The following is a 26067-nucleotide window of genomic DNA, read 5'->3' as shown; positions in this document are numbered from 1 at the left end:
CGTCTCGGTAACACGTACACGTTGGACTTGCATCTATAACCACGAAATTTCACGTTGCACCACAGTTCTTTTAATTCCAACTTTTTGTCGCACACACTCTTCGCCATCTTGTTTGTTTCCATTAGTACAGGTCGATCGATCCTTCCCCAGATATTTTTTATACACAGTGATCACCACTTATCAAGGCCCGGCAGCCACTCAGGGATAATGGTTATTGCAAGTGCATTACGTTACTGTGCAGATTTGATGAAGTGTTTACTTAAGGGGGCGGTTCATTGGTAATTTGTTAACATTAAGCTTAAGGACATCTAAGTTGTAGTCAAGTGGGAAGCAGGCAGACGGAACAGCGTTCCACAGGCGTTCAGTTCTAAGAAAGAAGCTCTGTTCATTGAATCCGCGTTTTGATTTAGGCACAGATATAGAGTGGGGGAAATTTTTCTATGTGGATTCAGCTAGACGGGTGTTTTTCGTAAAAGATTGGCGAGGGGCGACCAGAGTCTGGAGTTCAGACGAGCACGTGCCATGAAAATAACGATAAAACAAGGATAGGCTCGCAACGTCTATTCTGTGGGAGAGAGGTTGCAGGGTAAAAAAAGGGCATCCCCCACTCAGCCACGAAGTCTATTTTGTACACTGTCAAGGCAGGATAGGCTGTTTTTAGCAGCTCATGCCCAGATATGCCAAGAGCATGACATCCTTGGACGTACTTGGCTTTTATATAGATAGAGAATTGCATCATTAGTAAGATATCTTCTGGAGTTGTAGAGGGATCCCACCATCTTTCCAACGACCTTGGCAACAGACTTGATGTACATTTCGGATCAGGAGTACAGGTCAAACCCAGAAGTTTTTCAAAACACGGGGCCCCACCCAGACGAGATCTATCCATAAAAATTGATGCCAGATGTGGATCAGAGCGTTGATGATGTAAGGATAGGAGTTTTATTTTGGATGCATTAAAGGTAACCAGCCACATCTCCCCCCACTGCACCATACGCTCGAGATCAGAGGAGAGAGAATCAGAGAGAACTTTGTCATTTACAGCCTTTGATGTGTTGCCGTAGATGGTCGTGTCATCAGCATAGATGTCAACGAATGATTTAAGTATGTGTTTAGGGAGGTCATTGATGTAGATCAGGAAGAAAGTTTGGCCCAGTATTGACCCCTGAGGGACTCCAGCATTGATATTGCAGGCCTCCGATTTTTGCCCATCTACCACTATTCTTATGAGCCTATCGGAGAGAAATGATTTAATGATTGAGAAAACATCTCCAGTTATACCGTAGCTGGAAATCTTGTGAAGTAGACCCTTATGCCATACCTTGTCGAAGGTCTTTCTTATGGCAAGAGCAATTGCCCTAGGTAGGAAACCTTTGTCAAGAGATTTACTAATTCTGTAGGAAATAACCGTCAGCACATCTGTGGTTTATCTTGCAGAGCGGAAACCATATTGTGTGTCACTTAGAAAGTTATTCCTGCTGAGGTGGTTGGCTATTTCTCTATTTAATATGGATTCCTGCAACTTTCTCATAACACACAGGAGGCGTATTGGTCTCTACTGAGAGGGAGTTGACTTATCACGTGAATTCTTAAATACAGGGCAAACTGATGAGGTCTTCCGGGGAGTCGGAAAGCACTTCTCCTTAAGGCAGCGCTTAAATAGTTTCGTGAGTATGGGAGCAAGTTCTGGTTGAAGCTTTTTTAACACTATAATTGGGATGTCATCAGGGCAAGTTGCTTTACTGGAATCTAGGTTCTTGATTAGCTTGGCGATCTCATGCACGGACATTTGTATCTTACCTAGCTCGTTCTGTGTTATAGGAGGAAATATGGGGAGTTGGTGACCTTCGTCGCATAGGGGAGAATTAGCTGCAAAGTTCTTTGCAAATAGTTTGGCCTTGTCGGACGCAGACGAGATGACCTCTGGTCCATTGATAATGGTTAGGATAGAACGAACACTTTTGTTAAGGATCCTATTTGTTATTTGCAAAAGAAAATTCATCTATGATTCTGATGTCCGCACCCCTATTCGGGAGTAATGTTACAGGTTGTCCAATTATGTGAACATCGACATACTTACACCTTTCGCAACTTTTCTCTTTCCTTGTACGCAGTACATTCACTTTGTCGGTCTTTCGATTTTTCTTCTGGTCACAGTACGTCCATTTGTTGCCTCTGAATCCACATTCGTAACATATCCTATAATGTTATTTAATTTAAATGATTCACTTAAGCAATTCACAGTACAAGTATACTCTAGATAGTCTTCAGATTCTGATTTCTGTAAATTTAAACATTTATATCTACAGTGGAAAAGGTGATCTCTTTTTTCAAATATTCTAGATAAAGTATTGATTGTCTCTTCAAACGTCACTTCCTCCAGTTTTTTTTTGGGGGGGGCGTAAAATTAAGTTAGCACACTTGGTGTTTTCGTCAGTACATATTATTTGAAGTAACAGCGTAACTTTTTCTTCGTCGGTCCAGTCAGAACAACTATTTGTAAAAACTGTTCGTACCTTCTATATTATGCTGGAAATTTGCGCCAGTATCGGTTAAGTAGTGAAATTCCGACAAAGAGTTTTAAATATCTTCTGTAGAAAAATTCGTTTTTCCCAGTGGTTGAGGTTTGAATGATTTTTTTCAAATCCTTTTGTTGAGTGAACAATTGGTGTTTAAGTATATTTGTTTGTTCTAACTGTGCCTCTAAAGTTGTGTGTAATTTCTTGCTGTTGTTGTAGTTGTTGTTTTTGCTGTTGTTCTTGTAGCACATAGCATCGTTGTGTCATTTTTGACTGTTTCTAAATGCTAAGAGTGATCACCTTCGTCAACTCAATCGTTTCATTTTAGCTTAAAAATATATATTTCCAAAATTTACAACAATGATTCCACAAAAGGTCGTAAATATGCGTTTTCGCAAATTAGGAACAATGTTTCTACAAGGTTCGCAAGAATAAATGTTTCAACAAAGTTCATACAATTAAGCACCAGTAATTCTAAAGATTTTACAAAATAAACTGCTTCAACAATGTAATTTTACACACTAATTCTATTTTAAAATCACAAAACAAATAGTTATAATTAATGTTCCAGAAATACTGATTAACACACTGTTTTACAACAAACATACGCTTGCGCCTGAAAAATAAAGCACTAGTATCTGTGTGTTTTTTTTGTTTTTTTTTACATAGAGTTCACCACTTATCAAGGCGCAATGGCCACTCAGGGATAAGGGTTATTGTGTGTACAGTAATCAAAGAGATAGTGCAGCAATACTATTGGAAAATTTGTAAGGTGTCATTACTTAGGGAAGCCGGTTCATCTGGAATTTTTTTTACATAGGCATCACCACATTATCAAGGCACAGACGCAACTCAAGGATAAGGGTTAAAGAGTGTACAGTAGAAATTAGATAATATAGTAATCATTAGTAATGACAATTTGGTAAATTTGATAACTTATATGGAACGGCTAATCAAGAACTTATTTACTTTACACTTGAACACAACCATATTGTAGTAAGCCGGAACGCAGGAAAACGGAAGACAATTCCACAGGCGTGCAGTTCTAAGGAAGAAGCTTTGTTCATGGAATCTACGTTTAGGTTTAGGCACAGATAAAGAGTGGGGGAAATTATTGATAGTGTTTACAGCTAGACGAGTGTTTCTTGTGACAGTTTGGCGAGGGGAAACCATAGATTGAAGCTCAGTCGAACACTTTCAATGGAAATAACGATACACTAGAGACAAACTCGCAACATCTCTTCTGTGAGATAGAGAGTGCAAGGAAGAGAAAAGGACATCTCCTACGAGGCTACAAAGTCTATTTTGAACTCTATCAAGGCAGGGCAAGTCCTTTCTAGCAGCTCCTGCCCAGATGTGGCAACAGTATTCCATCCTTGGACGTATCTGACTCTTATATAGATAGAGAATAGTATGAGCAGTGAGATATCTAGCGGATCGATAGAAAGATCCCACCATTTTTCCAGCGGCCTTGGCAACAGATTTGATGTACGTGTTCCATTTAAGATCAGGAGTTATGGTCAAGCCCAGAGGCTTGTCAAAACTTGAGGCCTCCTGAAGACGAGAGCCATTCATTTACGTTGATGCCATATGTGGATTAGAATGTTGATGATGTAAAGAGAGAAGCTTGGTTTTAGATGCATTAAAAGTAACCAGCCACTCTTTCCCCATTGTACTACGTGCTCAAGATAAGAGAAGAGAGAATTGGAGAGATCTTGGTCTTCTACTGTCTTAGCTGTACTACAATAAATGGTAGTGTCATCAGAATAAATGTCTACAAATGATGTATGGATGTGATTTGGAAGATCATTAATGTAGATCAGGAAAAGAGTTGGACCCAGGATAGATCCATGAGGGACACCGGCATTAATACTGTGAGCTTCTGATTTTTGCCCCTCAACTACTACTCTTATGAACCTATCAGAAAGAAATGATTTAATAATTGAGAAGACTTTTCCAGCTATACCATAGCTAGCGATCTTATGAAGTAAACCTTTATGTCATCCCCTATCAAAGGCTTTAGATATGTCCAGAGCAATTGCCCTAGAAAGATTGCCACCGTCGAGAGATTTGCTAATCCTATGCGATATAACTGTAAGGACATCTGCTGTAGATCTAGCAGAACGGAAACCATATTGAGTGTCACTAAGAAGGTTATTTTTGTTGAGATGGTTGATTACTTCTGTATTTATCACAGATTCTAGCAACTTACTCATGACGCACTTATTGGCCTGTACTGAGAGGGGGATGAGCGATCACCTGAATTCTTAAATACAGGGCATACTGATGAAATTTTCCAGGGAGATGGGAAACTATTCTCCTTAAGACAACGTTTAAACAGTTTTGTAAGTATGGGCGCTAGTTCAGGTTGAAGTTTTTTGAGTACTACAATTGGAATACCGTCAGTGGAATTTGCTTTACTGGAATCAAGGTTGTTGATTAGCTTGGCAACATCACGTACAGATATACGTATATCACATAGCGTGTTTTCTGATACAGGAGGAAATATTGGGGGTTGGCGGCCTTGGTCGCAAAGGGGAGAATTAGCTGCAAAGAGGATTGATTAAAATATATTGAAGTCTCGAAATAAAGACGAAATTATGTATAAACTCATAACACGGTTTGCCTCTTTTTTATTTCTTTTAAACAGTGAATCCCACCATATTATATATATATATATATATATATATATATATATATATATATATATATATATATATATATATATATATATATATATATATAATATGGCTTGATTCACTTTTTAAAATGGATTTGCGTAGACATCGAACATTTAAGCAATTAAGCTGGAAGGACGAATGAATGGATGACCCAGTTTTAGAATTATGTAGTAATTACTGCCTTTCCCCTGGATATTCCACTGATCACGGAATGCATTAGAATTTTGTCGAGTGCGGCATCCTTAGTAAAACCGACATCATGCATCCTGGAGGAAATATTGGGGGTTGGCGGCCTTGGTCACAAAGGGTAGAATTAGCTGCAAAGTTCTTGACAAAGAGTTTGGCTTTGTCTGATGCTGACGAGATTACCTCAGATCCATTGATAATAGTTGGGATGGAGCACACGCTTCTGGTTAGGATTCTGTTTGCTATTTGCCAAAACTGGTTGGAACCAAGCCGCTGCTCAGCTACTTTGGACTTGACGGACTGAGCATACAACTCTCTTGCGTTCCTTATTACTTTCTTACAATGGTTGCTGGCAGTCCTGAAAACGCCTTTAGTTTCCATACATCTATTACGTTTGACGCAGTGGAAAAAGTGATTTCTGTGCGCAATGGCAGCAGCACATTCTGGAGAGAAAAATGGGTGGCTGTTGGGTTTTTGCTAAATCTTTTTAGAGGGTATGAAATGGTCAATACCTACAATTAACCATTCAGTCAGGTAAAATACTATAGAGGACACATCCTTTTAAACATGGAATGCAGAGGTAGATCAGATATAAATGTACGGAAGCTATCCCAGCCAGCCTTAGTTTATCGATATACTGTACGATGAAGAGGTACGTCTGGGGACATAGTACATTTTATTTTTATCTTAATTGATACAACAGAGTGGTCGGAAGATCGAAGAGGCGACAGAACAGAAACTGAACATAGTTCAGGGCAAGTTGTGAGAAAAAGGTCTAGTAGGCTCGCATACTGGCCGTCATTATCGGGTACACAGGTGGGTTCGTGAACAATCTGAGTGAGGTCATAAGCAATGGAGAAATCATGAGAGAACCTCCCCTCATCATCGGTGTTGTTTGAGTGGGTCAACCATTCGACCTTGTGGACATTGAAGTCTCCACATACGTGAATGTTAGCTGACGGATAAATAGATAGGACTTGATCAATTTTCTCAGATATGCTTTGAAAGATAGTAACTACGCTGTTGTAGGATCGATAGAGAGTAAATATAAATGCCGTAGTGTGAGCTAAAGCAACCCGGAAGCACATATAAGGTAAGTTAGGATCTTCCCTTGAGATGTCCCTCCCACATGGAAAGCTATATTTTATATAGGCACATATTCCATGCCCATGGCGATCTTGGGGGTCAGATTTAGAGGTTAAGTTAGAGTATCCTGTAATTGCAAACTCTTCTAGAGAAATAGCCTGTCCAATGCCAGTTTCACTTAAAAATAAAAGGTCTGGTTTAGTCTCCTGTAATTGGGTTTCAACCTCTGGAAGATTAGAACGAAGACCCCTGATGTTGGAGAAGGAGATATGATAGTAGGTGTCTACGTTGTAAGTTGGAGAACCGGGTTTAATCGTGTATTTTTTCTTGAAACTTGTCATGATGAAATTTTGGAATTTGTGGACTAGGTCGTCAGATTTACTTAGAGCAGGACGGAGAGGGGAAACTAAGAGAGAAAAAGAAACGAAGATTTTTTTTTTGTAGCACATGATAAGGTAAAGCCGTAACAATTACCCACTAGTATGGCATCGAGAGGCCCAACCAGAAGCTACTGCATGGTCCAGATGCAATTCACCAAATGGCAATACAGCAGCCTAAGTACATTGCACCTGCTGTTAGGACATCCTCCTTAGTGGTTTATCCAAGGTTCGGGTCCCTGACTATCAGGCGGATAACGTCAGCCCACACAAAACGTTTACCTCCAGCACCCTTACTAGTGACATGGCTACAAGGATAGACATAGAAACAGAAACTTTCGACCAACTCTGCCAACTGTTCGCGTAAAATACTGCCAACCTAGAAAACAGCTTTTTCTTCTCCCTTTGTCAGAAAAATCACTCATTAAAAAATGAGGACTGAGGGGCTAATAAGAAGAATTGAGAGTTACAGGAGCTGCCGATAACGCATCCACAATGCGTTTTCTACTCTCAATTTAAAAAAAAAAACTATTGTGTATTGTACTTAAAAAAAAGTCCAACAGACGTGTTTAAGGGAAAGTATTGTGATAGATTCCCCTCTCACGAACTAAAAATGAGTACAATAAGGCAATCTATTTTTGCAATCAACTCGGTAGATAAATAAAAATTTATGGGCGACAAAAAAAAGCTAGCATTTAATACAACAGAAATACATAAATTAAATACTGAAATAAAATGTAGTTATTAATATTTTAATCTAAAAATAAAAAGTGCGACTCCAAACGGCAAACTAGTGAATAATTTAACTTTTAATAGCGTTCAGAAGATTTTTTTTTAAATTAACCGTTAAAAGAAAGCGTGATTTTATTCTGCACATCAACTAGTAACGTTTTAAGAAACTTACGATATAAAAGAAAAGCGGATGGAGGGGGTTCTTCCGAAGTTAGTTGGTGACGTTATAAGTAATTGCGAGATAAGATGGAAGACAGAAATTAGGGGTGGGGGACTGACATTATAATATAATGGATTGATTATACAATATTTAAGATCAACTTGGTAGTTAAACATTTATGGACTAGAAAAAAAGCTAGACTTTAATACAACAGAAATACATAAATTAAATACTGAAATAAAATGTAGTTATTAATATTTGAACCTAAAAATAAAAAGTGCGAATTTGTATAGAAATGACTTATCTCAACAACACTTCCGTCTCAAAACTGAAAACTAGTGAAGAATTTAACTTTTAATAGCGTTAAGAATTTTTTTTTTTAATTAACCGTTAAAAGAAAGCGTGATTTTATTCTAAACTTTAATTAATCACGTTTAAAGAAACTTACGATATAAAAGAAAAGAAGATGGGGGGCGGGTTCTTCCAAAGTTTGTTGGTGACGTTATGAGTAATTGTGAGATAAGATGGAAGCCAGAAATTAGGGGTGGGGACTGAAAATGATAATATAATGGATTGATTATACAATATTTAAGATCAACTCGGTAGATAAACATTTATGGACGAGAAAAAAAGCTAGACTTTAATACAACAGTAATACATAAATTAAATACTGAAATAAAATGTAGTTATTAATATTTGAATCTAAAAATAAAAAGTGCGAATTAGTATTAAAATCACTTATCTCAACAACACTTCCGTCTCCAAGCTGCACACTAGTGAAGAATTTAACTTTTAAAAGCGTTCAGAAGATTTTTTTTTAATTAACCGTAAAAAGAAAGCGTGATTTTATTATAAACTTTAACTTGTCACGTTTTAAGAAACTTACAATCTAAAAGAAAAGCGGATGGAATGGGTTCTTCCGAAGTTAGTTGGTGACGTTATAAGTAATTGCGAGATAAATCGAAGCAAAAAATTAGGGGTGGGGGACTGAAAATGATAATATAATGGATTGATTATACAATATTTAAGATAAACTTGTTCGATAAACATTTATGGACGAGAAAAAAGCTAGCATTTTATACAACAGATATACATAAATTAAATACTGAAATGAAATGTAGTTATTAATATTTTAATCTAAAAATATAAAGTGCGAATTAGTATAGAAATCACTTATCTCAACAACACGTCCGTCTTCAAACAGCAAACTAGTGAAGAATTTAACTTTTAATAGCGTTCAGAAGATTTGTCTTTAAATTAGCCGTTAAAAGAAAGCGTGATTAAATCCTGCACTTTAAGTAGTCACGTTTTAAGAAACTTACGATATAAAAGAAAAGCAGATGGGGGGAAGGGTACTTCCAAAGAAAGTTGGTGACGTTTTAAGTAATTGCGAGATAAGATGGAACCCAGAAATAAGGGGTGGGGGACTCAAAATAATAATATAATGCATTGATTATACAATATTTAAGATCAACTTGGTAGATAAACATTTATGGACGAGAAAAAAAGCTAGCATATAATACAACAGAAATACATTAATTTAATACTGAAATAAAATGTAGTTATTAATATTTTAATCTACAAATAAAAAGTGCGAATTAGTTTAGAAATCACTTATCTCAACAACACTTTCGTCTCCAAACGGCAAACTAGTGAAGAATTTAACTTTTAATAGCGTTCAGAAGATTTTTTTTTTAATTAACCGTTAAAAGAAAGCGTGATTTTATTCTAAACTTTTTCTAGACACGTTTTAAGACACTTACGATATAAAAGAAAAGCGGATGGGGGGGTCTCCCGAAGTTAGTTGGTGACGTTATAAGTAATGGCGAGCCAAGTTGAAAGCCAGACATTAGGGGTGGGGTTCTGAAAATGATAATATAATTGATTGATTATACAATATTTAAGATCAACTTGGTAGATAAACATTTATGGACGAGAAAAAAAGCTAGCATATAATACAACAGAAATACATAAATTAAATACTGAAATAAAATTTAAAAATACATATTTTAATACAAAATTTAAAAAGTGTTAATTAGTATAGAAATCACCTATCTCAACAACACTTCCGTCTCCAAACGGCAAACTAGTGAAGAATTTGACTTGTAATAGCGTTCATCCGATTGTTTTTAAATTAACCGTTAAAAGAAAGCGTGATTTTATTCTGAACTTTAACTAGGCACGTTTTAAGAAACTTACGATATAAAAATAAGCGGATGGGGCGGGGTTCTTCCGAAGTTAGTTGGTTACGTTATAAGTAATTGCGAGATAAGATGGAAGCCAGAAATAAGGGGTGGGGACTGAAAATGATAATATAATGGATTGATTATACAATATCTAAGATAAACTTGCTAGATAAACATTTATGGACGAGAAAATAGCAAGCATTAAATACAACAGAAATACATAAATTAAATACTGAAATAAAATGTAGTTATTAATATTTGAATCAAAAATAAAAAGTGCGCATTAGTATAGAAATCACTTATCTCAACAACACTTTCGTCTAAAACTGCAAACTAGTAAAGAATGTAACGTTTAATAGCGTTCAGAAGATTTTTTTTTTAAATTAACCGTTAAAAGAAAGCGTGATTTTATTCTGAACTTTAACTAGTCACGTTTTAAGAAACGTACGATATTAAAGAAAAGCGGATGGGGGGGTATCAGAAGTGAGTTGGTGACGTTATAAGTAATTGCGAGATAAAATGGAAGCCAGAAATTAAGGTTGGGGATAGAAAATGATAATATAATGGATTGATTATACAATATTTAAGACCAACTTGTTAGATAAACATTTATTGACGAGAAAAAAAGCTAGCATTTAAAAACAACAGAAATACATAAATTAAATACTGAAATAAAATGTAGTTAATAATATTGTAATCTAAAAAAAAGGTGCGAATTAGTATAGAAATCACTTATCTCAACAACACATCCGTCTCCAAACGGCAAACTAGTTAAGAATTTTACTTTTAATAGCGTTCAAAAGATTTGTTTTTTTAAATTTACCCTTAAAAGAAAGTGTGATTTTATTCTGAACTTTAACTAGTCACGTTTAAAGAAACTTACGATATAAAAGAAAATCGGATGGGGGGGTTCTTCCGAAGTTAGTTGGTGACGTTATAAGTAATTGCGAGATAAGATGGAAGCCAGGAATTAGGGGTGGGGGACTGAAAATGATAATATAATGGATTGATTGTACAATATTTAAGATCAACTTGTTAGATAAACTTTTATGGACGTGAAAAAAGCTAGAATTTAATACAACAGAAATACATTAATTTAATACTGAAATAAAATATAGTAATTCATAATTGAATCTAAAAATTAAAAGTGCGAATTAGTATAGAAATCACTTATCTCAACAACACTTCCGTCTCCAAACGGCAAACTAGTGCATAATTTAACTTTAAATTGCGTTCAGAAGATTTTTTTTTAAATTAACCGTTAAAAGAAAGCGTGATTTAATTCTGAACTTTTACTAGTCACGTTTTAAGAAACTTACGATATAAAAGAAAAACGAGTGGGGGGAGGTCTTACGAAGTGAGTTGGCGACGTTATAAGTAATTGCGAGATAAGATGGAAGCCAGAAATTAGGGCAGGGGGACTGAAAATGATAATATAATGGATTGATTATACAATATTTTAGATCAACTTGGTAGATAATCATTTATGGACGAGAAAAAAGCAAGCATTTAATACAACAGAAATACATAAATTAAATACTGGAATAAAATGTAATTATTAATATTTTAATCTAAAGATAAAAAGTGCAAATAAGTATAGAAATCACTTATCTCAACAACACTTCCGTCTCCAAACTGCAAACTAGTGAAGAATTTAACTTTTAATACCGTTCAGAAGATTTTGTTTTTAAATTAACCGTTAAAAGAAAGCGTGATTTTATTCTTAACTTTAACTTGTCACGTTTCAAGAAACTTACGATATAAAAGAAAAACGGATGGGGGGAGTGCTTTCGAAGTTAGTTGGTGACATTATAATCATTGAGAGATTAGATGGTGTTGTTTAGAGAAAAAGACTCTTAAGAGATCTTACTATTCTTTCGGAAAAATCTTAATCCCATGGTACTGGGTTCGAATTCAGTTTGCATTTCCCAAATATTCTTTCGTCATAAACATAAATAAAGTTTAATTTACCTTGAATTTGTTAGGTCAATATCTTTCACGTACAATGTTATTACGTTTCGGTCGGTTCTTATCAGGGGAGTCCGTACTTTCCACTACTTTATGTAGGAAAAGTCGAATAGTTCTTTGTCGCACGTGAACCTAATGGTAGTTCAGTAAGGAAACCCCTGTAATTTCCCTCGTCAAAAACTCGTTGAATAGTACACGGTCCTTTTAATACGGTAATTTTTTCTCTGTTAGGAGATAGAGAATCATTTTCGTTCGCCAACTGTTATATATTGTTTCAACGGTATATAATAATATGATAAAATATATTGAGTGGGATGCGTGACAAAAAGAAGTGTTATTAGTGCTTCCCAATAATACAAATACAAAATGGATATTTGCGTTTAAAGTTAGATATATGTAAATGAAAGTAAAGAAAAGGAACTTAGCTGTGAGAGCTGAACGGTCGCCCCTTGGAAGCTTGGTTAACTGAAGTGCATTTGTCGAGTCTAAAACGCGAGACTGGTGGGGCAGAAGGCTGTAAGGCAGGACTGCAAAACTAAAATGTTAGACTAGACTGCAAACAAGACAATACACAACTACCTTAAAGTGGTAGCCCTTTTATATACTGTTTCGTATCCGGTTCGATATGTCCCTTATAACAATAACACTTTAAATGCACATGTTTTTCTTGAAAGAACTGGGTTAACTCTCGACTCATATCTATTAAGACACCATTGTTACAACTTGACAACAGTAAACGCCCCAGTTATATATATATATATATATATATATATATATATATATATATATATATATATATATATATATATATATATATAAGTACATTTTTACCTGATTGCGAGTTGGGAATAATTTGCACTTTGAATGGTTTGAGGCCCACAAATAGAGAGCGTCATATGTATTTTTTTAATTATTATTATTAATAGTGTTGCTGAATATATCGAGATTCACAATAGGGATCCTGTGATTAATGAATGCAGGAATAAATGTTTGTAAAATGCAGATATTTACGGAGATTTTGTTTGTTGTGGTTAAAATGCACGTCAATATATATAATTGGATTCATTCAATAAATATCGCTAATAAAAACAAACAAACAACATCTACGAACAACGCAATATATTAGTAGTCCAGCAGGATAGCTCAGGGGAAGAAGCCTAAGCTTCTTATGACGGGACCCCGATTTCGAATCTAGCTAGATTAAACAATTCTTATAAGTCGTAGACACGGAGACACATGTCAGTGGAAAATTATATTTTTAAAATAATGCATATGCCGCTCTCGATTTGGCGGTAGCAATCTTGTCAATGAGAAAATTATTTCCTTCTAGTATTTAGGTAAAAATTCATTTCCATATAAACAATTGAATTCATTCAATAATAATCATAACAAAAGGAGACACACAGAACCTTCGAAAACTCGACAAATTAGTAGTCCTCCGTGATAGCTTCAGTGGAAAGGCTTAGTCTTCTTATGACGTTGTCCCGATTTCGAATATGTCTAGATTCAGCCACTCTGATGAGTTGTAGACGACGAAATTCCTCTCAGTGGATGCATATATTTTTAAAATAATATATATATATATATATATATATATATATATATATATATATTAAAAGCATAATTTACGATTACGTCGAAAAGCCAAAGAAAAGAGCAGTATTACAAAGTTACCACTCAATTAATAATGATTTCTGCTTTTTGTGGAACAAGTACAGTGCATGAAAAAAGAACAGTAAGACGATACTAGCAGTTCAGCTCGAATTTGCTCGGACCCTACGTACTGTATATAACTTGTCCTATATGTGAATACACGTTATGTAAGAATTCAAATGTTTAGACCAAAATTTGTCTGAGTAATTTCGTAGAGATCGCAGAGGATACTTTTTTTTTAATTTGACCGCAATTTTTACCTCTTAAAACTTATTATTTCGATCTAAAATAGAAATACAAATTTTTACCCATGGGCGTCTTACCTATATTTAAACTTCTAAGTCTTTAGACTCAAAATTAGCGGAAAAAAATGGTAGAATCTGCGAAGGTAAAGTCTTGCCCAAACACAGAGTAGAATGTTTGTCGCAGATCTGAATACACGTCATGTATAAATTGTAAATGTTTAGACCCAAAATTTGCTGAATAGTTTGCTAGACACTAAAAAAAAATCTTTTAATTGACCGCAAATTTTAAAATGTTACTCTAATTTTGTCTTCTTAACATGTATATTTTGGGCTCAAATTGAATTAGAAAATTTAATCCATGTCCACTTAACCTACATTAAAAAATTCAAGCGTTTAGACCCAAAACTAGCAGAGGAGGGTGGTAAAGTTTCAAAGGTCAAATCGTTTAACTTAGACCTCTTGACAGTGAAATTTCCGGTCCAAAATCTATCAGAATTAGTTTCTCAAAACTACATACTCCTTATGTTTAATCTCCAGTCTATAGACCGAAAGTTGACAGAGTAATTGTGTAGGAAAATATACGCATCCAGACACTCACACAAAAACATACATTTTCACTTTTATAAATATATAAACAATCGAATAACTATGAACGAGAACATCATGTAGCAAGTTTAAATATGAAACATGAACATTGTCATGCCATGAACCAATATAAAGATTCATACGCCGGAACTGTTCGAGCATGAATGATAAAATTTCCGAACATGTAGTAAATGCCAAGCCACATTGTCAATGTGGACGAGTATAAGAATTAGAATTTGCTGATGGAAACTAGCAGATAGAGTAGAACATATAACTCTTTATAACTATGCACATTTGTTAATGCTTCCTCACACACTCATTCTTCATCACAATCAGGATGCCGTTTTAAAACATACTAAGAAATGCAAAGTTAGATATAAGTTTTCTAATACAATTGAAAGTAAATCACACATAATATATACATATATACATGTGTATATATTTATATATGCATATATGTGTGCGTTTGCGTGTAGATGTCATGAAGATTTCCGCAGGGAGATAACAGAAACTAGACACACTAATAAACAACAAAGATAACACAAACAGAATTACCATCCGAGATATACGAATGTAATTGGAAATAGAATATTGAGCAATAATTAAAGAGAAAAAAACCCAAAACTGTATGCATAGATTACTCAATATAAAAGAAATTTAAGACCCGAAGCGGGCATGATAACGACAAATAATAAAAGGTTCTGGAATGAAACATATAATACCAAAAGATATCGAAGAAACATCTACAAAACCTAACTAAGATAAACCAGATAATTGTCATGGGTTTCATTATATATATATATATATATATATATATATATATATATATATATATATATATATATATATATATATATATATACACATATATATATATACACACATTTACAATCATATTATTAGTATCAATTTTAAAATACACTGGAAACTTCGTAGACTGGACGAATAAAACACTGAAGCAGCTCGACAACAAACACAAAAATTATTATCCTGCAAATGACTACACCAAAAGCATGATGCTTAAGGCGATTACCTGAAATATAATAGAGTGGGCATATTGGATTTTCTAAATCTGCGTGAAAGAATAAAAGGAAAAAGAGAAATGCATAATGCAGAACATGGACGATTCTGGCGGCAGTACGAGACGGTGTTAAAAGACCGATTACAGAGAGGTCATGAGATGAGAAGTGAACATGGGAAAAATAAAAGCGATTCATATGTATGGCCAACAATGATAATCACGAAAGCAGATGGGCATGACTAAAATATTACACCTCAACAGAATAACTACTAATATACAATGAAATATCCGTGATATACACGGAAAAATTTGGAGAATGTTTTTTTGTATAAATCAAGATTACCGAGCGTAATGTTCGGTATTAGTCGTTAGTTTTCTCTTCACATAGCTGCTAACGAACGCACGTATGAAAGATGTAGAAACCAGGAATATTTTTCTGAATTCCGAAACGTGGAAGATCAAAGAAATAAAGTTATATCAAATAAAATCTGCCCACGTGATGGATTTCTGATAGGAACTTTAAAGAATCTCAAAAAGTTGTCACCCACTCGATGACAAAAAAAAAACGATGGAATATGGAACATTGCTTCTGGTTATAGATATGTAATACAACGTGTAATCAACACGAACACGCACAATCATATATATATATATATATACATACTTATATATATATATATATATATATATATATATATATATATATATATATATATATATATATATATATGGTGGAGAGGGGGCGATTCATGAAATATTTTACACTGTATAAACACGAGATCATAATGCAGTTATCAATTACTTGGATTGTGGGCGAGTAAATAGATTCGGTTCATATATTCATACATTTTTAATTAATAGTTTTATACACAAGGTATGTTGCATATCCGTTATCTATACTCACATGAGTAGAAAACAACCCATATTTTTGCTCGCTCCTAGAAAAGGTTAAAAAAAGAGTCACCAGTCTAAAAGACCCTGAACAGGCCTCTAAGCTTTATCCTCTGTCCCATCGACGAAATGTTGCATCCCTCTGCCTGTTTTACCAGTATTTTAATGGTGAATGCTCTGACGAACTGCAAGAACTTGTGCGCCCACGACGTAAACCCCCTCAACAAACCCGAAAAGCAGCTTAATCCCACCACACACAGTAGAGATCCGTAGATGTAAAATATATTTCTACTCCAGTAGTTTCTTCCTCAGAACTGCTAGACATTGGAATTCCATTCCAGGTCCCTGCTTTCCCAACTGTACCGACGTCCAGAAGTTCAACTGTAACGTGAACCGACCTGTTGCTGCCCAAATCCCTACAAACTATCCAAGTAGTTGTTGCCCCTGATAGCAGCCCCCTACATCAAATTGGTAACACGCCTTGTTTAGGGTGAAAATGTAATAAAAAAAACTCTAACGTTTTAATCCCAAGTTTGATTCTCTCCTCCTTATATCCCAAAAAATAAAAGAATGTTTAAGTTTTAGAGTCAGCATCAAATAGAATAAAACTTAAGGGGCACACAGGTCAATAAATATTAAAAGGCATAGAAGAAAGGCAATAACCAGCCATCAAACGTGTAATTGCGATAGGACTGGGACCATGAGGGAGCTAAATTTCAACGTCATTGCAAGCAAGAAACTAATGATGAACAGATCTTGCAATGACATGAATTTGAAAATGCCGTCGTATTACTTAGGAACGTATAAGATATCTGGAAAGACTTGTTCCACCTGAATTAAATAATGCTACAGATATTTTAACGAGTAATACTATGTACTGAGCAATAAAATATTGGTAGATAGGAAAGTGTGCACTTAAAGTTATGAGAAGATACAATACTAGAAATATCTGAAGGTATATAACTACCCAAGCAAGCAGAGATAAGGACCCTACGCTTACAGGGCCCCTAAAATATTAACTCTACTTGCAGCAGACATTATCAAATATACATAAACACAAGAAAACATTGGAAAAGTATAATACGTTCAAGAAAAGCCCTAAATATGAAACTATATAATAAGAACTTAATAAAAGTGTTAAATACATACGCAGTATCACTCCTAAGATAACCTGGTTCTTTTTTGTGAAGACGAAAGAAGGCACAGTTATGTCACAAAATTAAAAAAATATATATACATCACAGAATGGAGAAATGCTAACGATAAAAGCAAGACACAAAAATAAACAATACTGAGGAAAGACACACAAATAAACAGTACTGAGGAAGCCACACAAATAAACAATACTGAGGAAAGACACACAAATAAACAATACTGAGGAAAGGCACAAAAATAAACAATACTGAGAAATAATATGTGCAAGGGGAAGTGCATAGAACAAAACATCTCAAGTAAAAGACAGTCATTTTTCGATTGTGTAAACATAAATGTATAATTGTACAAAACCGTTTTAGACATTTTGACAATTTAACTCAAACGGAACACTAGAGAATCCATGTCAATATTGCAAGAAATATTCATTAGGAAGGCGAGTTTGAATAAAATGAAAATTCCTAAAGCAGGTTTCTGAATAAGTAGGTGAGTAGGATGATGTGAAAGTATTTTGAGGTACGGCCCTATGTGATAATGTACTTTAAGCAATATGGCTAGTTTATGTTTTGTTGAAATAATAAATATTGATATGGCAGTGCCAGCTTATGTGAACTAGAAAAGGAGAAGGTCGAAAAATACCAGGATTTGACATGGAGATGAAAAGATTGTAAAAGTTGAAGAAGATTGAAGTAGTACCTATCGTGATGCATTCCTTGGGACATGTAACAGAAGTAATTGCCGAGTTGATTGAAAAAAAACACACACATGGGGTTAATAGCATTGCTGGGGTACTTTAAAAAACGCTCTTGTTAGATACCACCAGTATCTCAGAGAAAATGCCGTAAGACTGAGATAACAGAACGCTGATTAAATACGTGTTTTTGTTATAATCCGCATACCAGTAAAAAATAGGCAATACCAAGCGCAAGACACAGAATAAAAAACGTAATAATAATAATAATAATAATAATAATAATAATAATAATAATAATAATAATAATAATAACAAAAATAACAATAATAATAATAATGATAATGATGATAACAATAATAATGTTGATTATGATGATAATAATAATAATTATGATGGTTATGATGATAATAATTATAATGACGATGATGATAATGATGATGATAATGATGATTATAAGAAAGATTATGATGATGATGATAATAACGATGATGATGATAATAATAATGATAATAATGGTGGTGATGATGATAATGATGATGAAACAATAATAATGATGAAAATAATGAGAAATTGGAATAAAAAAAGTATGGCAGAAATTGGAATCGGAGGAATAGCTGCAAAAATACAACAGCAAACAATAATGCCAAAGGCTGAAATATTAAGTAAAAGACTTGAATGCGGAGGATAACACAACACAATATAACGAAAAGCGTTACAGGGAATGAAGAATAGCTGCAAATCTACAATTCTATAGCCCTCTCATGCATCCTCTCCATTGTTTCATCACCGTTCCCCCAACAGTAAAGAGATACCAAAGGGTCAAGGAGGATGGAAAGACCGATGAGGGAGCACTGACCAAACTCCGCGTTACAAGTCCGAAAGGAACTGGGATCTTGGGGAGGTTTAACGCCACTCAAATTCCAGTATAAACCAATGACCACTGCCAGCGAGAAATCAAAGGTAAGAGGTTGTTTCGATGATGCACATTTATTTGCGAATGCTATCGAAGTAGGTGGACAAAGCTGGACATCTGAGGCGACTTGTTGTCTCTCAGCTTCAATATAACACCACAGGTATCCAATCAGATCGTATGTTGATTGTGTGAAAGCTCCATGTGAGCAAAAATAGCAATAATAATAATAATAATAATAATAATAATAATAATAATAAATCTCTCTTTGTTAAGATTACAAAAACGGCGTGAAGGATCAAGGATAAAAGAAGGAATGGAGATAAACCACTGGAAGGGTATGATTGGATTTGTGAAAAGATTACTTGGAAATTGAGCGGGCTTACTTGAGCCAGCATTACAGTTATGACTTCTCTATGTTTTCAGCGGGTATTACAGTGAAAGCATCTGTTACGACAAGAAAAATTCATTTGCAAATTTTATAGAATAGTTGTGAAGGGTACTAGGGAAAATAGCTGGAGGTGTTTTCCTCAAACTACCAGAAAAAAACAGCTCTGAAAGTAAATTGTATGCTTAAAAATACAAAATACTACTATAAACAATAAAAAACTACTACTAACACTACAAATAATAATAATAATAATAATAATAATACTAATAATAATACTTACAATAATAATAATAATAAAATAATAATAATAATAATAATAATAATAATAATAATAATAATAATAATAAGTAAATGGACATGTTTTATCAGTGAATACTTATTTAATAGAATCATGGTATGATTAAGTTTATTTAAATCCAATAATTTAATAAACAACTGGATTAAAAGAAAATTACATGAACGGAATTCTTTCATAAATACCTCAAACACTGAATATTTTAAATATTGAATGTGAATGAACTGATTACATTTTACTTCATGGTCCCATTAAAATATCCATACGTGAATAATAAAATAATTTTAATAGATTATATGCAAGTAAATCCGAGCAACGCCAAATACTCTTATTTGTATATTTGTCAATTACCCGATTATGTCAGTTATAGAAGCATTAAAATCTATGATCATATTCAATGTAATAGAAACTTTTATAAATGGCCAGTTCAGACTATTTCATTTATATTCAAAGCTCTTCAGTAGACCAGGCAACTTTTGATTGACTAAGTGCTATATTGACTTCGAACAAATATCCTGGCTGGACGTGACATTGAAATATCGGACGTCTTGAATTTTTGCTAACGGAATAAAGCTAATACACTTAAGTATGCCATTACGTACTTCAATTCGGCTCCGAAATAAAGTCTGCAGTTAATGGACTAATGAATCGTGCTATCATTGTAGTTGTACAAAACAAATTCAATGGACTGAAGTATAGTAAAATTAGTGAAAATAGTATACATGTACAATTTATATACTCTTTGACAATTCTAACCTTAAGTCAAATATAGCTGTTTCATTGTACGTTTCGTCTTTGTTGGGATTTAAAGTTTTATATTAATTATTTGTGAAAAAAATGGGTCGGGAAATCATTGACAACACTTACAGGCATTTTTTTATTCAGTACTAGTTGAGGAAATATGTAGACAACTTCGAAAACTCATAGAAAGACGACAAACGAAGTTTCATTACAAAATCGTGCCTGGGATAATTTTAAAATTTTATTTAATTTGCAATTTCCTTGTAAATCCGTAAATTTTCTAAAAATATTTACTTGGTTGGTATTTACAATTGAATACACTATTTTACTATGGGTTAGAGGTGGTTTTAGAGGCTATTTATGTTTCACGATTTTCTAAAATAAACCCGTGCGTAATGCGTTGAACGTTTCGAATCAGATCGAACATAGAAGATTCATTAACGTAAAAAAATTTACAAAACATGCAAACTTGTTTAAATGCTAATATTGTTCTATTTTAGTGAACAAAGTCTTCAAGATAATTCAAACGTCGTCGGCCAAGGCATAACATTTTCATGACCAAGTATACAATGGAAAAGTATTAAACTAACGAAAAATCTGTTCCAGTAAGTTTGTTAAATAATGCAAAATAAACGAATGGATGACTTACAAATATATGAAGAATTTATCAGGATATATAATTATTTATTTTTTTCAATTATATATACATTAGGTATACAATTTGCATAATCATATGGGCGAATATTACATAAACCGTATCCAGAATGTATAAATATCTAGAAAACATTATGTACCACTATAGAAAATTAAAAACTTTCAGAATAATATTGTATTGTTTTTTTATTTATGTGGCTCAATATAGAATACGAGTTTACGTGTATAATCGTTCGGTCGGCCGTGGGAAATAATTTGACTTCATTACATTGATAGCAATAGCAATAGCAATAATAATAATAATAATAATAATAATAATAATAATAATAATAATAATAATAATAATAATAATAAACAAACTTCTTTTCAAAAGGTAAGGTTCCACTGTCAAATGATTCTAAGTATAATACTTAGTTATATTTGATCTTTAATCATTCCTTTAAAGTTTGTATTTATTGAATATTTTTAAAAACTTTTTTATGCTGGATTCATATTCTCATTGACTTTGTGGTGGTGTACATTGCCCCTCACCTATGTGACAAGTAATCACTGTGACAGTACTTCAGGTCAAATAATTCTAGACTTCGTGTTACCACAAACACTACGACATAGGCATATTTAACTTACAAAAATATGTAACATGGAACCCAGCTACAAGTTCTGTATGTCCTGAACGGCAAGTTCTCTATGATAGTAATCCTGCAAATTTAATCCGCGTTTCTCATTTCAGGCACAGAACACGTAAGTATATCTTCTAATTTCACGTATAGAAAAAAATCAGATAAATTACAAGAGAACCTATGATAATCCGACCTAACAACCAAAGGCTGAAATAGACAAAAAAAGACAAAACGCATGGTAATGACATGTTATTACAGAAGTAAACTAAAATACCTATGATATCGCAAACGGATGAAAGAGTTATGGGGCATGGCTAGTGACAGTTCCATACATCAGAACAAATAATCGCAGACTAAGCTAACTTATCCTAAAGAAACACTGGTTTTCAAAGCTAGGACGAGATGAAATACAACAAAAGATAAATGATGAAACAATCGAAGAATCTTACCACGGGAAGAACCAAACCGTAGGAACTTCAACTATAAATATAAAATGAATACAACATGAATACCGATACTCATGAAACAAAAGAAATCTAACGACAATGAATGAGCTGGATAAAAATATCCAAAAAAATTAGGAAAGAGTAAAAACAAATCTTGCATCGTTAAGAAATCAAAAATGGAAAAAAAAGCTAAAAAACTCAAACAGAGGAGTGAACAGACTCATCGCACATATCCCAGCATAACTCATTACATATCTAAACCATTATATCTATAAAGGCATCTAGATAACAATTATGAATTTACATGAAAATATACTGAAATAGAAAAAGGACTAACAAAACATTGATCGGAATTGAGATCAACAAACAAAAGAAAAAAGAGGAGCAATAAAAAGACGAAAATATCTAGAAGAGGTTGGAAATCTGTAAATACGACAAGCGGAGAGAGGCTTAACAAGAAGTGAAAGAAATATAAGAACGACAAAAGTGGGATTAAGGCAATATCCATGAAATCGGAACAGTGAAAGATTAGGAGTTTTGAAAAAACAAACTAAAACCAAAATGTAAATAGGAGAAAAAACAGAAACAGAACAATCGGACACGACGGAAATCAAACTCTGCTGGAGACAGATATTGGAAGAACGAAAGGATCATAATACAAAAGGAAAATTGTTTACGAAATGAAAGAAAAGTCACAGCATGCCGAGAAAAAAACACAGACAATAAAATAAAGAAGGACACCTTCAGGATAACCGTACGAAATTTGCCAATTGGAAATCACTAGGTTATGACTAAATAAGTGACTATTGGTCAAATAATTTTTACGACACCAAATTAAAGGCTAGTTGAGCAATTAAAACGATGCATCCCGGAAGCACGTCTACCAGAACTGCTGATGAAAGGTAGAACAGCACTGATGCAAAAATACACAGAAAAAAGAGGCAATCGTAAGCAAAATCAAACCTAAAACCTCTCCACCTCTTCATGCTGTAAAAATACCTCACAACTAATGGAACACATGTATCAGTCACTTAATAATATCGGACTATTCTCAGATTAAGAGAAAGGATATAAAAAAAGAAGAACACACGACCTTTGATAGATTCTGATTCTACAATATTCTGAAAGAGAGCAAATATGTAAATTAAGAATATTTGTTGACAATATCCTGCAAGCATGGATATTAGAATGCATGAGAATGTAAAAAAAAACAAACACACACACATGTAATATGACCAATCTGAATGAAAATTTGATGAAATATTGGAAACTTGAAATGAAATCTAATAGACAATACATAATTGAATTCAAAATGCAAAGATGAATCTTCAAAGGTGATTCACTATATACATTATTGTTTATTATAGCTATGAACAACATCCCCGGAAAATGCCAAGCCAGATACAAGTAATATAATAATAATAATAATAATAATAATAATAATAATAATAATAATAATAATAATAATAATAATAATAAAAATAATAATAATAATAATAATAATAATAATAAAATTAGTAATAATAATAATAATAATAAATACACCGTTTAATTTACAAAGATGATCTGAAAATGTTTTCAAAAACAAAGGCAGAACTAGAAACACTAATAAATATTACCAAAATATTAAGCCAGGAAATTCAAATCCAATTCTATTTGCAAAATGCGCAGGAAATTCAAATCCAATTCTATCTGCTAAACATAAGGAGGTGAAACTAGAAACAACTTGAGATATATTACCGCTCAATCGCAGAGAAATGAAAAAATAACTACAATATATATATATATATATATATATATATATATATATATATATATATATATATATTACATGGAGTTCACCACTAATCAAGCCCCAATGACCACTCAGGGACAAGGGTTATTTTGTGTACAGTAATCAAAGGGATATTCTTGCAATAGTATTGGATAATTCGTAAGGTGTCATTACTAAGGGGGGTGGTTCATCAGGAATTTGTTCGTGTGTGATTTGAAGACATCCAGGTTGAAGTCGGGAGGGAAACAGGAAAGAGGAACAGAGTTCCACAGGCGTGCAGTTCTAAGAAAGAAGCTTTGTTAATGGTAACTCCGTTTTGATTTATGCAGAGATAGGGAGTGGAGGATATGATTGACGGTGGTTTCAGCTAATCGGGTGTTTTTTGAGAAAAGTTGGCGAGGTGGACCAGAGAATGAAGCTCAGGTGAGCACCTGTCATTGAAATAACGATAGAACAATAACAGGCTCACTACGTCTCTTCTGTGGGAAAGAGGTTGCGGAGTAGAGAAAAGGGCATCCCCCACAAATCCACGGAGTCTATTTTGTACTCCGTCAAGGCAGGATAGGCTGTTTTTTGCAGCCCCCGCCCAGATGTGGACTCAGTACTCCATCTTTGGACGTACTTCGCTCTTAGATAGATAGAGAATTGCATCATTAGTGAGATATCTTCTGAAGCGTTAGAAGAACCCCACCATTTTACCTACGACCTTGCCCACAGACTTGGTTTATGTGTTCCATTTAAGATCAGGTGTAAAGGTCAAACCCAGGAGCTTATCAAATCCTGGGGCCTTCCTTAGACAAGCTATCCATTTCAGTTGAGGCCAGATGGGGATCAGAGCGTTTATGATGTAGACATAGGAGCTTGGTCTTAGATGCATTAAAGGTAACCAGCTTCCTCTTTCCCCACTGTATCACGCACTTAAGATCAGAGGAGAGAGAATGAGAGAGGACATCATCATTTACGACCTCTGATGTGTTGCCATAGATGGTCGTGTCATCAGCATAGATGGCAACGAATGATTTTAGTATGTGTTTTTGGAGACCATTGATGTAGATCAGGAAGAGAGTTGGGCCCACTATGGACTCCTGAGAGACTCCGGCATTAATACTCTGGGCCTCTGATTTCTGCCCATCAACAACTACACTTATGAGCCTATCTGAGAGAAATGAGTTAATGATAGAGAAAACATTTCCAGTTATACTGTTGCTGGAATCTTGTGTAGTAGGCCTTTATGCGAAACCTTATCGAAGGCCTTTGATAGGTCAGGAGCAATTGCCCTAGAAATGCAGTCTTTCTCGAGAGATTCGCTAATCCTAAGAGATATTACCGTTAGCACATCTGCTGTTGATCTTGCAGAGCGGAACCCATATTGCGTGTCGCTAAGAAGATTATTTCTGCTGAGGTAGTTGACTACTTCTCTATTTAGTGTGGATTCCAGCAACTTACTCATGACACACAGGCGACTTATTGGTCTGTACCGAGAGGCAGATGACTAATCACCTGAATTCTTAAATACAGGGCATACTGATGAGGGATTCCAGGGTGTTGGAAAGCACTTCTCCTTAAGGGAACGCTTAAAGAGTTTGGAAAGTATGGGGGCAAGTTCTGGCTGTAATTTTTTAACACTATAATTGGAATACCGCCGGGGCCAGTTGCTCTACTGGAGGCACTGTTTTTGATTAGCTTAGCGACCTCACGCACATAGAAAAGTTGTCTGTCATATGAGGGAATATGGGGAGTTGATGGCTTTCGTCAAACAGGGTAGAATTCGCCTCAAGGTTTTTGGCGAATAGTTTGGCCTTGTCGGATGCTGTCGAGATGACCTATGGTCCATTGATAATGGTTGGGATAGAGCGCACGTTTCTGTTTAAGGTCCTATTGTCTTTTTGCCAGAACTGGCGGGAAACAAGCCGCTGCTCAGCTACATTTGACTTAACGGATTGCGCATATAGTTGTCTTGCAGTTTTATTACTCATTTACAGTGGTTGCGGGCGGTTCTGAAAGCAGCTTTAGTTTCAGTGCATATGTTACGCTGGTAGCTATAGAAAAAGTGATTTCTGTGTGCGATGGCAGCAACAAATTCGGAGGAGAACCATGGCT

The sequence above is a fragment of the Euprymna scolopes genome, chromosome 8, assembly GCF_053919585.1.
Source record: "Euprymna scolopes isolate OS-2025 chromosome 8, ASM5391958v1, whole genome shotgun sequence".
NCBI lineage: Eukaryota > Metazoa > Mollusca > Cephalopoda > Sepiida > Sepiolidae > Euprymna > Euprymna scolopes.
Note: the sequence above shows the minus strand (reverse complement) of the source record.